We start from the raw sequence: 15,210 nt of genomic DNA on the forward strand, positions 1-15,210 counted from the left end.
ATGTATTTCTTTTTGAGGAAGTTTCTATTCATCTCTTTTCCCCATTTTGGGGGTTGGATTCTTTTTACTTATGAAAAAGTATATATCTTAGATCAGATGAGTATTAGGTAAATAATTTCTCCCAATTTCATGGGCATTCTTTGTATCCTGGCCATTGTTTACTTTGTGGTGCCAAAACTTCCATTATTATTATTATTATTATTATTATTATTATTATTATTATTATTATTATTATTAGTTTTGGGGTCACACCCTGCAGGCTCAGGGGTTACTCCTGGCTCTTTGCTCAGAAATCTCTCCTGGCAGGCTCGGGGGACTATATGGGATGCCGTCCTTCTGCATACAAGGCAAACACCCTACCTTCATGCTATCTCTCCGGCACCTGAAACATCTTATTTTAATGTAGTTCCATTTGTTTATCTTTATGACCACTTGCTTGGTCAGTGATGTCTCATTCTTGAAAATGAGTCTTTACTTTCAGTGTCATGAAGAGTTCTGCCTGTGTTTTCCTCTATATGTACCTTATGTTTTCAGTTCTGATACCATGGTCTTTAATATATTTTATTTTATTTGCTTTATGGGCCACACCCTGCGGTGCTCAGGGTTACTCGTGGCTCTGTGCTCAGAAATTGCTACTGGCAGGTTCCGGGGACTATATGGAATGCTGGGAATTGAACCCAGTTCATCCTGGGTCGGCTGTGTGCAAGGCAAATGCCCTACCACTGTGCTATCTCTCTGGACCCAAGGAATCTTTAATATATTTTAATTTGACTTTTGTTCATGCATTAGAAAGAAATCTGAGTTCTTTTTTCTGTTTCTTTTCTTCATTTTTTTTTTTGCATGTAGATGACCTGTTTTTCCAACACCACATGTTGAAGAGAGTTTTCTTGCTCCGCTTGATTTTTTTTTTTTTTTTTTGACTGATCATATACCCGAAGGTCTGTCTTGGGATATTCAACTCTTCATTTATCTGTGATTCTGTCTTTATTTCAATGTTTAAGCCATGCTATTGCAATTACTACCACTTTGTAGTACAGTTTGAAATTGAGGAAAGTGATGACTCCTATATTCTTTTTCCCAAGGATTGTTTTAATTACTTGGGGGAAAAGTAGAGTCACAAAATTTTCCTTATATCTATTCTGCTCTCTTATTTTACCTGATAAATTTGTAAATTATTACCTTTGAGATCATGTGTCATTTTCCTCTATTTGAACTATTCTTTTCCCCATGTTTCTCTAATGTTCTTGATTTATTGGGTTTCTTACAAATGTATTTCTATTAAAGTTTCAATTTCTTCCAATTTTATTGGTCTTATTTGAATGTAGGTTAATTTGTTTATCATAATACTATCATTTCTTAATTTGTTCTCCTGAGTTTTTTGTACCATTTTTATTTCCTTTATAAATTTTTGAGTAATTTATTACAGAAATTTGGAATCATCAGATAGGGAATTACATTTTTCCATGTTTGTTATTATGAAGAATTGTTATCTCTTTGTGATGCCATATTTCCTTCAGGTTTCAAATCACATGGTCATATTATATTCTTGGACAATTTTGTTTTTTTGTATTTATCATATGTTTAATTTTTATTTAGACATAAATTTACATATCATTATCATAGTTAACATAAGTTCAGATGTTGCTCTTCTGGGTCACAATTCTCTGATAAAGTAACAGCTTAGGCATTGTGCCCATCCTTACACGTGTCATCAGTTTTCCACCACAGCCTGCCTCCTTAATATGTACAAACAAGTTTACTTTGCATTGATTTTAACAACACACAGGCATGTGGAATTATTAAAACTTAGATCAATAAAAGTCATTTGTGTTCTTTGTTATGACTTTTAATGGTATTACTAAAGTCATCATCTGAGAATTTCCTAAAATGGCTGATGCTAGCTGAGCCTTCTGTGTTACTGTTTTTTATACTTTGAGCACGGTGGTCTTCTTGTACAAGTTTCCTACCAGATTGCTGTGATTTAACTGGCTAACTGAACTACGAAATTTGAATATATTCATATTTGGAGGCAGGTATTGTCTAGGAATTATGAGTTAGAATAATTTAGTAGTTTGGCATCTTGATGAGGTTCAATTGTGGAATCGGGCTGTTTATATTGGATGTTGTTGGATATAAATGCTGACTATAAAAGGGAATATGCCTGACCCCATTCTAAGAAAGCCCTGGAGTTTTTACCCTGTACTGTTCTACCTGGGAAGATTTGATACCATGGTCTTTTTGAAATTACTTGTCCACTTTCTTAATCATAGTCTTTTTGTATTCTCAGTGATATCAAGAAAACTTAATGACTCCCTTGGAGTCAAGTACTGTTTCTAGTTAAGATAATTTTAAAATAAGTATTTTTAATTTTTCCATGACTTCTGAAAAAAAATCTCTTAAACTGCATAGTAAGAGATTAAGTTTCTTAATTTATAAGTTAAGGTATAAGTTATGGTATAAGTTGGCTTTGAAGGTTTTTTCCAGATGGGACTAAAAGGCATACTATTGTGACCATTCAAACAGGCTGCCATGCAAGAACTATGTTGGTTTATTTTGTACTTTAAAATGGGTGCCATAAAACATCTTTTTTTACATGCAAAGTAAAGTCAAAGTACTAAGCTTTATTGAGTTAAATTTTAAAAATAAAGTGAAATGGTGTGTGATACTTAGGGATATTACTTACTTAACACTTTATGAACCACTACAATTTTTAATTTGAACTTGGAGTTTTTTATTAAAATTTTTATATAACATCATAATTTACCAGGTTATTTATAATACAGTCATTTCAGGCATTACATGTTTAAACACTAATTCCACCATCCATGTGAGCTCCCCTTCATAAACGTCCCCAATTTCCTCCCACTACCTCTTCTGTCACAAACAAATTTACATTATATTGCTTGTTATAACACAAAGACAAATAGAATTATTAAAAAAAATTAGATCATACTTACCTGGCAGGAGCGATTCCATGATCAGAAAGGTGGTTTCCCTAGAATGAGTCTTGCCCATTGCACTCCTGGTGTGCTGGCCCAAATGTGGGAATCTCGACTGCACAATTTGTGATAGTGGGAAACTGCATATGCACTTTCCCCTGAAAAAAAAATTAGATCAATAAGGGTGAATTTACAATAAGTTTTATATATCTGTGGTGTTACCAAAATGAGTGCCTACAAATTTACTGGGCTGTGGTTAGTGCTATTTGAGCCTTCTGTTTTACTACTTAGGCTACTATCAGATTTTCTGTGATATTATTGGCTGGCACCACCATGAAATGTTAAGTTGTCCAGAATGATAGGTTTGGAAATAATTTGGTGGCTAGGCAGCTTTATAAGGTTAAATTGTGGAGCCATTTCTGTTGGAGAGTGTTGGAGATGGAGGTGGACTACTGTGTATTCAGGCAGAAAGGGGGAATATGCTCTGAGTATCAGGGTGGACCAGACTACCTGGGAAGATTCAGTCAAACCACAAATTTTAATCAGATTCTTGATTTAATCAAGGATATGACATTTGATTGTCTATTTGTAGATATTTTATTTGCTTTTCTGAGTAGACAGATATATAACAAAATCTACTACAGCGCTAAAAGAAAAAGATATATTATGACAGTTGTTACATCTTTAGACACTAAAAATTGGCCAACATACCTGTGAAAGTGAAGAATCATGAAAGTTGACAATTTCATTTGCATTTAAAAATGAGTTTCTTGATGAATATGTTGCTTTATGAATCAATAACTCAAGCAGAGAAGTTAATAAAAACAGCAATAAGAAATATCAAAGTACTTCTTAAATGGAATATTTAGGTTGGAATGCAGATAATACTTGGAAGTAATACCCATAAAAGATTAGTCAAATACCTTATTAAAAGTTTGGGTTTTTTGTTTGTTTGATTGCTTTTTTAATTTTTTTTTTTATTTTGGGGCCACACCCGGTGATGCTAAGGGGTTCCTCCTGGCTATGCACTCAGAAATTGCTCCTGGATTGAGGGACCATATGGGATACCTGGGGATTGAACTGCCATCCGTACTAGGCTAGCACAGGCAAGGCAGACGCCTTACCTCTTGTGCCACCACTCCAGCCCCAAAATTTTGGGTTTTATTGAACTAATAATGGGAATCCTTCCAAGGTTAAAGTGATATGGTATGATAAAAAACATTGAGAATGCTAAATTTAATCACCATAGAGAAAATATTATTATTAAAAGGTACAGTTAGGGGGTCATAGTTATTTAGGGATTTGGATTACTCCCACTATTTTTCTACCAAACAATGCTGTTATAAATATTTGTACAAGTCTGTTCAAATCATGATGCTGTTATTCTTTTTGTTTGTTGCTTTGGGATTTTTTTTTTTTTTGCCACAATACTGTCTTCAGGGCTTACTCTTGAATTTTCTCTCAGGGATCACTCATGGCTGGCTCTAGAAAACATAGGGTGCTGGAGATTGAACTTGGGTCAGCCACTTGCAAGATAAACATGCTGCCCACTTTCAAGTTTCCTTTTCTTTCTTTTTATTATTTATTTATTTATTTATTTATTTATTTATTTATTTATTTATTTATTGTGGTTTTTGAATCACACCCAGCAGCGCTCAGGAATTACTCCTTGCTCTATGCTCAGAAATCACTCCTGGCAGGCTCGGGGAACCATATGGGATGCCAGGATTTGAACCACCAACCTTCTGCATGCTAGGCAATTGCCTTACTTCCATGCTATCTCTCTGGCCCCATATAGTTTTATTTTTCTTAAGTAGATTCCCAGGAGAGGAGCAACTGAGTTGCATATGTCAATCATATATATCATTTATATATAATATATAATTTATTTATATAAAATATACATGGATTATATATAATTTATATTCATATATGAATATATATTTGTATATAATTATAGTTATGTATAATTTTCAACATAAGAATAAAATTCTGAAATACTTTTTTAATATCATCTATTAATATTTTATTTAAATGCCTGGGAATTCATATATATATGATACATTAAATTATAATTATTTCCTCAACTATTTCAAACAAAATCTTTCTCCCTGATTTCTCATAATCTATATTTAGGAGATGCTGTCAGTTTAACTTATACTGCATTAAAAATCAAATTAGTTGTATGAATTTTATGCCAATTTTTTCAAAGTTTGATATGATTATTATGCAAAGCCTTGTGTTTTTTGAAAAATGTGCTACTGGGGCTGGAGTGATAGCAGTGTGTGGAGCATTTGCCTTTCATATGACTGACCCAAGTTCGATCACTGGCCTCCTATGTGGTCTCATGAGTGTGCCAAGAGTAATTTCTGAGTACAGAGCTAGGAATAATCCCTGAACACCACTCAGATGTGTCCCCCAATTTATTTTAAAGTACTATTATTACTTTAAATCTTTATTAAACTGTTCTTTGTGCAATATTAGAATACAGTATATTTAATAATAATTATACACTAAAATTATAATTATATGGTATGATAGAGCAATTTTTTAACAAATATTATTGTACAATCACTTTTAACTCTATATTTAAAAATTAAATTTTGAGACGACCGTTGATGAAAAGAATTGCACATTCCAAATAAAGTCACTTATTTTTAAACTTGGGGGTAAAATTGACATATCTGAAAAAAAAAGTGTGGTTTTTGTTTGTTTGTTTGGTTGGTTGGTTGGTTTTTGGGTCACACCCGGCAGCACTCAGGGGTTACTCCTGGCTCTATGCTCAGAAATAGCTCCTGGCAAGCACGGGGACCATATGGATGGCAGGATTCGAACCACTGTCCTGCATAAAAGGCAAACGCCCTACCTCCATGCTATCTCTCTGGTCCCTGAAAAAAAGTTTTTAAAATGATCATAAGCTGGGCCCGGAGAGATAGCACAGCGGCGTTTGCCTTGCAAGCAGCCGATCCAGGACCAAAGGTGGTTGGTTTGAATCCCGGTGTCCCATATGGTCCCCCGTGCCTGCCAGGAGCTATTTCTGAGCAGACAGCCAGGAGTAACCCCTGAGCACTGCCGGGTGTGACCCAAAAACCAAAAAATCAAAAAAAAATCATCATAAGCCAGGACATTTGACTTAGTTTTCTAAGTAAAGATAAATCTACACCAGGTTCTTTTATATGCTTCTTATACCAAAATAAAAATTAGTATTCTAGAGTCTTATAAAGTCAACAAAGAGGAATTATTTATTTACATAAGAAGTTTCAACCTAATGGAAAACAGAGGTCAATACTTAACCTTCTAACCAAAAGTTATTGCAGATTATTATTCAAAATTTTTGAATAATCATTCTATAGAGCTAATTTCCCATTTGTGTCATATTCCTTCTTTCAAAGCATGAAATGTCCTAGATAAAACAGAATCTTATGATTCATGACACTAAACTTGAACAAAATGAAACTTTATTTGCTCTGTATTTAAACCAAAATAAATCAAGGAAAATTTAAGCCAAACATCTTTTTAGAGATAGACAAGATCCCTCTTCAGGGCTAGCCAGGAAATATTTTGAAATGTATGTACCATGAGGTCTCTGTCATAACTCCTTAGCTCTGCTATTGGAACATAAAAGCAGCCAGATGTAGAAGTCCACTATTATGATTGTATTCCAAAGATGCTTAATTTTTGTTTCATAATCATGTGCCATATAATAAGATTCTTTTAAATACCTTGAGACTATAAAACACATTTTGCCCTCCTTGGAATTATAGACATAAGGAGTTAATATGATCTGGTCTTTGGGCTATAGTTTGTAGGAAGCCCTATCAGAAATAGTTCTCCTCCCTCTTGTTCAGTAACTTTTATTTCCATCCTCCCCCACTCTCTCAGGGTTTGTCAAACTCACTGCTATAAACACAGCAACAACAGCAACAGCACAGCAGGTGGTAAGGAGAAAATAAGATGCATACTACTATTCTTACTGTTCAGCTTGAAACTATTTTGTGAAGTATATGGTCTCCATTTATTGTCCAATTGCTTTGATATTAAAAAGAAACAAGTTCTGGAACAAAACAAGTTCTTTCTCTCCTCCTCACTCCCCTTCCACTTCCCTGTCCCTCTTTCTCAACTTCCTTCCCTAACTCTATCTTTATCTCTCCAATTTTAAATTCTTTCTTCCAGTGGTTAAATGCTATAGTTTATAAAATCACTTTGGGAACCAAATTGTACATCTGAGAGTTAATGCAAGAAATAAATAAAACTTGGGGAGCAGAAGCAGGAAAAATGGAAAGAAATAAACTTGCATATGTAAAGGCAACCATATACTTCCTAATATTTATAGAGAAATCACAAGTTTAGCCCTTAAAAAGCTAGCAGTTAGTTTTAGCAATCATGATGCAGAGTAGAAATGGGCCATCCATTTCTAATTACTCTTTTTCATTCTTACATTGGCCAGAATTCAATTTCTAGCTATGTTACATGAATAATTAAAAGATTGAAGTTTCATGATGTACATTATGTCTGGATGTGTTTTCTATAGACATTTCAATTCTTCTGAAGTAAGCACTTTCATAGATTGCCACCTAAAATACTGAGATTTGTACAAATGGAAATATTTTAGGATTAGTGGGGATTCTAAGATATATAATAAAACTTTATCATAACTTTTATATCATGGAGGGTTAAAATTATGTTTATATGTCCCTGGTTGTTTGGTTTTTATCTTATGAAATTGGACAATAAAAAATGTAATGTAAAGTAGTTAGTTTACTAGTAGTGTAGAAAAATGTGAAGAAAGTATTGTGTCATTGAGAACTAATCCTATCATAGCATTTTCTTTTTATTAGATACATTAGAAAATTTTTAATTTAATTTCTTTATTTGAAAGGATTAGTAACATCAACACAAACAGCATAGTGACTGACATAAAAATTCAAGTTAATACTTGGTATCTTCTTGAAATGATATCCTAGTAAATATTAATAAAATTAACCTAGATATTCATTAGCAATATATGCTATGTATTTTTTTTAATCACACCTGGCAGTGCTCAGGGGTTACTCCTGGCTCTATGCTCAGAAATCAGTCCTGGCAGGCCCAGAGGACCATATGGGATGCCAGGATTTGATCCACCATCCTTCTGCATGCAAAGCAAATGCCCTACCACCATGCTATCTCTCCAGCCCCTATACTATGTATTCTTATTTACCCACTTATACACACTATGCAATCAACACAAGTGATTGCTTAACTTCCATTGCAGAACTATTTTTTGCTTATTTTACTCCCAGAATATTGCATGAAGAATGAATGCCAAGATCTAGCACTTTACTCAAAACGCATGAAGGTAGGTAGGTAGGTAGGTAGGTAGGTAGGTAGGTAGGTAGGTAGGTAGGAAGGAAGGAAGGAAGGACAGGAAGGAAGGAGGAAGGAAGGAAGGAAGGAAGGAAGGAAAGGAAGGAAGGAAGGAAGGAAGGAAGGAAGGAAGGGAAGGAAGGAAGGAAGGAAGGAAGGAAGGAAGGAAGGAAGGAAGAAGGAAGGAAGGAAGGAGAAGGACGAAGAAGAAAGAGGAAGAAAAGAAGAAAGAAGGAAAGGAAAGAAAGAAGAAAGAAAGAAAGAGAAAGAAAGAAAGAAAGAAAGAAGAAAGAAAGAAAGAAAGAAGAAAGAAAAGAAAGAAAGAAAGAAAGAAGAAAAGAAAGAAAGAAAGAAAGAAAGAAAGAAGAAAGAAAGAAAGAAAGAAAGAAAGAAAGAAAGAAAGAAAGAAAGAAAGGGGGAGAGGGAGGAGGGAGGGAGGAAGGAAGAGAAAGAAAGGAAGAAGAAAGAAAGAAAGAAAGAAAGAAAGAAAGAAAGAAAGAAAAGAAAGAAAGAAAGAAAGAAAGAAGAAAGAAAGAAAGAAAAGAAAGAAAGAGAAAGAAAGAAGAAAGAAAGAGAAAGAAAGAAAGAAAGAAAGAAAGAAAGAAAGAAAGAAAGAAAGAAAGAAAAAGAAAGAAAGAAAGAAAGAAAGAAAGAAAGAAAGAAAGAAAGAAGAAGAAAGAAAGAGAAAGAAAGAAAGAAAGAAAGAAAGAAAAAGAAAGAAAGAAAGAAAGAAAGAAAGAAAGAGGAAGAAAGAGAAGAAAGCATGGTTTTTTCTGTTTTGTTTTATTTCTGTTCGCTTTTTTGGTTCTTTGGCTATACTCAGCTGTGCTCAGGGCTTACTCCTGGCACTGCTCTCAAGGATCACACCTTGCTGGTCTTGAGAGATGATATGTAGTGCTAGGGATACAATCTGGATTGACTGCACATATGGCAAGTTCCCTATCTGCTGTACTATCTTTCATCCTCTGCTTTATTCTATAAGGTTCTCGGTGCCAAGAACCTGCCCATTTCTATGAAACTTGGCTTTGCCTTGCAGGCCAAATATCTTGTTTGGCTGGCTAATATTGTGATGCAGTACCACTCAAGCCAGCAAGAAATGCTAGGTGGCTACTTAGTGCTAAAGATGAAACCCTAGGTTGTGAGTCTTTAGGGCATGCATTTCATCCATTTGGAGTTGGGAAAGTTTCTTTTCACATATCCTACCTTGATTGCACAGCAACACTTGTGGTACCCCACCAATCTGAAAGTCCACCAGAAGCAATCCTTGAGCACAATGCCAGGAGTAATCCCTGATCACAGCTTGGTGTGACCCAAAAACAATATTTAAAATTTTATGTCTGCAACATTTTGGCACAAAATCAAACTTAACCAATTTGACTACACACTTCCGAGACCTGTTAAAAGGACAAGGAAGGCAACCATAATATTGATTATGTATCGTGTACCAACCACAAGGTACTGTGAGTGAATATTTTCCTATTTTCAGACATGAGGTAATAAGGTAAGAATGATAATCAAAGTACTCAGTATGACACCTAAGTGGTGAAACTAACATTCTGAACAGTAGTGTTCTGTTCCAAAGCTGTGCTTTTCTAGAACCCAAACTTACTTCAGGGTAAGTGTATCACCCAATTTTAATCAGAGACACAATCCAGTTTTATAAGCATATGCTTGCCAAATCAAATGTTTCTAAGAGCCATACAAGAGGCTACCTACTTTCAACATAGCTTTCAATAATTGACATAATTTTTATAGTAGCACAGCTGAGTAGCACAAAACTACTCATGGGAATCCAAGTGAGCAGAGATTACTCATGACATGGTATAAGTAGTCAAGTTTAAACTTTTATACTTTGCACCCAAATTCATTTTAAAATATATATAACATCTTGTTGGAAAATCAGTTTTCTACTATCTATATCAAGCTCATGTTAACTGCATCAATTTTTTGGCTTATTTTTCAGTAAGGCAAGTTGTATTTTTAGGTTCTTCATAACAATTGGGTTACAAAAGGATCTTATAAAGGTTGAAGTTGGCATTCAAACCTTAGTGGACTGGTTGTAGAGTCTGGACTTTAAAAATAATGTGAGATGATTTCATTAAAAATAAATTATTATTCACTAGCATGTTACAATGAAAATTATTGAAGTTTACTGACATAATCTTTTTGTATTAGCCAACTGAGACATGAATCAGGGCTCATCAAACTTTCATGGGAGGTCTTCTTATACTGCAACTTAATACCTGGAAAGATGCTCATAGCAAGACAAAGCAAAATCAGGAACAGTTAAAATTACAACCCATATTTTTCATCTTTCTAGGAAGCCCATGCCAGAGAGCCCTATAATAAGGAATTGTTAAAATTGTTAGATGAACAGTTCACATTATCCTGTTTGGCATTTGTGAATAATTTACATTAGTGTCTATTTCACACTGACAGAAAACTGAAGACTTAAACCTTTGTGTTTGGTTGGTGGCTTTTCGTTTTGAAGCCACATTCCATGGTTACTATCACTTACTCATGGCTCTAGGCTTAGTGATCCTTTCTGTTTGTTTCAGAGTACTATTTGTTGTGCTGGGGATTGAATCTGAGCCAGCTGTGTGCAAGGCAAACATTCCACCTCACTGTACTACCTCTCCAGCTCCCATAGAGTTACATTTTGTGACAAAAGTAAAATGCAAAAACAACGTTCAGCCTTGTATATATGGCAGCTATTTTAGATTGATGAGCACACATCGTGTCACCACACTTCTTTTCTGGGAACCACCTTATCTGTACACTATTTTTATCACATTGTTTTCTTTATCTTATTGTATGTACTATATTAAGTTATATGTATTAAATGGCATGATTTGGAATATTTGGAGGAGTTTAAAAATAATTTTGGGGGAATGGGAATTGGATTACATGAAGAGATACTGGGGAGATTTCTTGGCTCTATTACAAGGGCTAAGCTGTGCTGGGGGACCATCTAGTCACAGGGACCCAACCAGCATTGACTGGCTGCATAGAAAACACCTTATACCAACTCTCTCTAGTCTCCTGATTCTGAAAATACAGAAATAATATTTGCTTATTTTATATCATCACCATTTAAGGGAAAACTTCCATAGTAAAGCTCTTGTTTTAGAGGGTTGGGGGAAATTTGGATTCTCATATCCAATGTGAAAATGCTTGGTGCCTTTTGGGTCTTGATGTTTGGTGACAGTTTCCCAGACATCTCCTTCACATAGTTTTTTGGTGATGAGAGAAATGCACCTTTTCCTTAATCACTTTACACCTCTCTCTTCATGTTTTTCATGCTTTTTGTGCCTTTCATGCTCTGAAGATTAGTTTTTACCATGTAACAATATCACATGGTTACATCTGAAATTATTGTTTTGCCTGAGCACCATGACTAGCACCGTAAGACAAGGTCTGTCTCTGTATATCAACTTTATAAATGAACTCTTCTGCTGTGTTAATATAATTTAATTAAAATTTCTATTTTTCTAATTATATTGGAAAATATGAAGGATGTTTGATGAACCCACTTTTGGCCAGGATGTGAGGGAGCATGCCAGAAGTGTAGAATTATACATTTGCTAATGTCTGCTCAAATAAAAAATGCGTAATATATTTAGTCAAAACTTGCCCTTCTAGAAACTTTTGCATAGATATGTTTGCTGAGTTACAAGGATGTTTATTGCAGCTGTTTATAACTGTTAATTTCCAACTGCATATAATCAAATATTCTTTCCAAAAATCTTGAATAATGAATCATACAATTAAATACTTTTAATTTTTAAATGTAGGGATGTGTGCATATTTGAAAAGAAGATATTTCCTGAGAGAAATGTAAAATAATGAATAAGTATATTATTTTGTGTGGTATAAAAGTACACACCTATAAATGATCCTATATTCTTGGATTTTGTCTAAAGAAATAATAAATAAAGGAATAGTAAGCTGTGAGTAATGGGTACTTTAAAATTACCATTGTAGGAAGAATTTAAAGGAAGAACATTAAAATCATGCTTAATACCCTTGTGTTTTGCTGTTGTTTGTTTTATGTAGTGTTTGAGATTTGGACCTGAACCAATGACTGTTCCTAATTGTGTGTTCAGAAGTGATTCATGGTGATGCTCAGGGCAACAAATGTGGCACCAGTCATTAAACTAAGGTCAGGTCACATGCATGGCAAGTGCTTTACTTCCGTACTATCTCTCTAATCCCTAATTACATTTTATAAAATATAAATTATTGCATTTTGAGGGGTTCAGGAGTGAAGGGAATTAGCCTACACCTGGCAATGTTCAGGACAAATTTCAGCTCTGTGTTCATGGGTCACACTCCCAGTATTAGAGGACCATGTGATGTCAGATGCAAGGCAAATATACTCCAGTAACATTTCTTTAGCTCTAGTTTAAATTATTTTAATATAAATTAATTTTAGGTTTAAGAATGGTCTATTTTATTCAAGTTTTCTTACTAACATTGTGATTTTTCCAAGTTTCTAAAAAAGTTTTATTATTGTAATTGAATCGCCATTAGATACACAATTACAAAGCTTTTTATGATTCAGTTTCAGTAATACAGTGTTCCAACACTCATCACACACATGTGCATTTCTCACCACCAACATCCACAATTCCTCTCTTGCCACACCACCCCCCAACCTGACACTATGGCAGGCATTTTTCTTCTTTCTCTGTACTAATTTATATCTAATAGCAGTGTCATTCAATTAGCCCATACAAAAATGAAAAGCCCAGAATGTTGCACACAATAAATATTTAATTTTTAATATACATTTTGAGCATTATTTGAGTTGTGCAGGATATTATTACACTATAAGATGCTTAGTCCAAAGATCATATTAATTAATGTGATAAAAGTGCTTCAAACATGGCTCACAAAACTGCAGAAAGCAAAGTGGTGGCCTTGGTCACTTTATATAAAATAATAAGTATTTATGGAATTTATAAATGAATATCTTGCTTTAGATCAACAAATTGGATTATGCTTTTCAGCTGCGAAAAAGGGAAAAATGGATAGATAAATAAATAAGTTGTTATATTAAGTTTTGTACTGAAAATTGCTCTGTTTTTACTTCTTTTATAGTACCTTCTCCCCATTCCTTTTATGGACCAGTTGTTCAGGTAGTTTTTTGTCTTAAGTTTGTGTTCATTTCACAGAAATGTTTATGCCCCAAACTTCTCTATATTTCTTCTGAAAGTATAAACTTTGAAAGGTCACTTGCTTTCTCAGGGCATACTACTAACTCATCAATGTATATGTTTTCATAACTGTATATATATGGAAGAACAACATAACTATAACTATATATAACATAACTATATATTCTATGTCTTGATATCTATTGTTTTAATATGTGGTGGTATATGTTTATGTCTTGATGGTTTATGTCCTGTACCCCTATGTATTTTTATACAAACTTAAATAATTATTTCATCAATTAGGTGTAAGACTTCTATATAAAATCTTCTCATGTAAGCAAAAAATTGGAATCAAACATGGAAGAGCAGGCTGTAGAAATAACATATAAGGAATTTGTCTGGAAAGCAGCTTGTCTTGATTATATTCCCGTAACCACATATGAGTGTCTGCAAGATTGATCCCAGAGTCAGTAGTTAAGTCCTGAGTACACAGCAGGTGTGGTCCCAAAATAAAAATAAAAACATGAATGATCTAATAAAAGTTGTCAGATCCTTGCTTGAGAACAAAGTGAAAGACTGAAGTTGTGTTTCAATGAGTCAGAGGCTTAGGTAAACATAAAGGAAAAAATGGGTCAATAAGACATAAAAAATAACAACAAATAAAAGGCTGAATGTTTTTTTTCTTGATAGTAGTTTACTCAAGGATAGCTATAGGACAATAATTCAGAACAAGAAGATTGTCTGTTTAGGTCTAGAACCCGCTCAAATGACATCATCAATCAGAACAATCATGAATGAACTAAGAAAGACCCAGATAATTTCTTGAGGATTTAAAAATCTCAAAATGGAAAATAAATAAATGCTCATCCTGATCACAAAATATATAGTACATACTTTTTAAAAATTAGGGAAATAGCATGCAATTGTTTTAGAGACATTTAATAAGTATGAGCAATGGACCCAGGGATTATATTAGAAACCTTCTCATAGGCTTTGGTATAGGTTGATAGCATTAGTTATCCTTTCATCCATTTTTATGTGACACATTTGAAACAGTGTTCTTAGAAGATAATACTATCTCCTTCTGAGAGCTGTTCTTCTTTATTCTGCCCATCCATTCTCTAGTGACATGAGCACCACCAGAGCAACTTCTGGATATTTAAATTAAAAAAATTAAAAATTTTGCTACTGCTTTGTGTATAGATACTACCAGGCTGAGTGAAGTTATTCAGAAGGAGAGGGAGAGATACAAAAAGGTCTCTCTCATATGTGGAATTTAAAGAAACAAGTGGCCAAAGGCAACAGAACATGAAAATTGGTAAATAAACTGATCATATCATAGCAAGGGCAGAAGGGATTGAGGGGGTGAGAGGCAGGGTGGAGGGAAGTGGACATTCTTGTGGAGGATATAACATTGGAATATTATATGCCAAAATTCTACCATAAATGGTATTTTAAATCACAATGCCTCAAATAAACAAGCAAACTGAAACTGGGAAGGTAACACATGATAGAACTCACTGGTCTAACATTTTAGGACCCCTGATCACCATCAGTGTGACTCCAAAACAAGAATAAACAAAAAATGTACCCTAATCTTAGTGATACTATTGTAGTACTTTTGAACAAGAATATGAGAGAAACTTGGTAAAGCTCAATAGCATTATTCACAATTTTAATGAATTTTTGCTTTATTAATATGTTGTATTTAATGGGTATAAATGAAGCTGAAAAGCTATTTTATGTTTATTTTTCTCATATAATTT

General features: G+C 34.0%; 1 pseudogene; it reads left to right on the forward strand.

Moving 5' to 3' along the window:
* Window positions 1-2,949: 2,949 nt before the first annotated feature.
* On the forward strand, window positions 2,950-3,098 carry LOC126005372 (uncharacterized; annotated as a pseudogene).
* The last annotated feature ends 12,112 nt before the right edge of the window (window positions 3,099-15,210 follow it).

Source organism: Suncus etruscus, chromosome 3 (genome assembly GCF_024139225.1).
Source record: "Suncus etruscus isolate mSunEtr1 chromosome 3, mSunEtr1.pri.cur, whole genome shotgun sequence".
NCBI lineage: Eukaryota > Metazoa > Chordata > Mammalia > Eulipotyphla > Soricidae > Suncus > Suncus etruscus.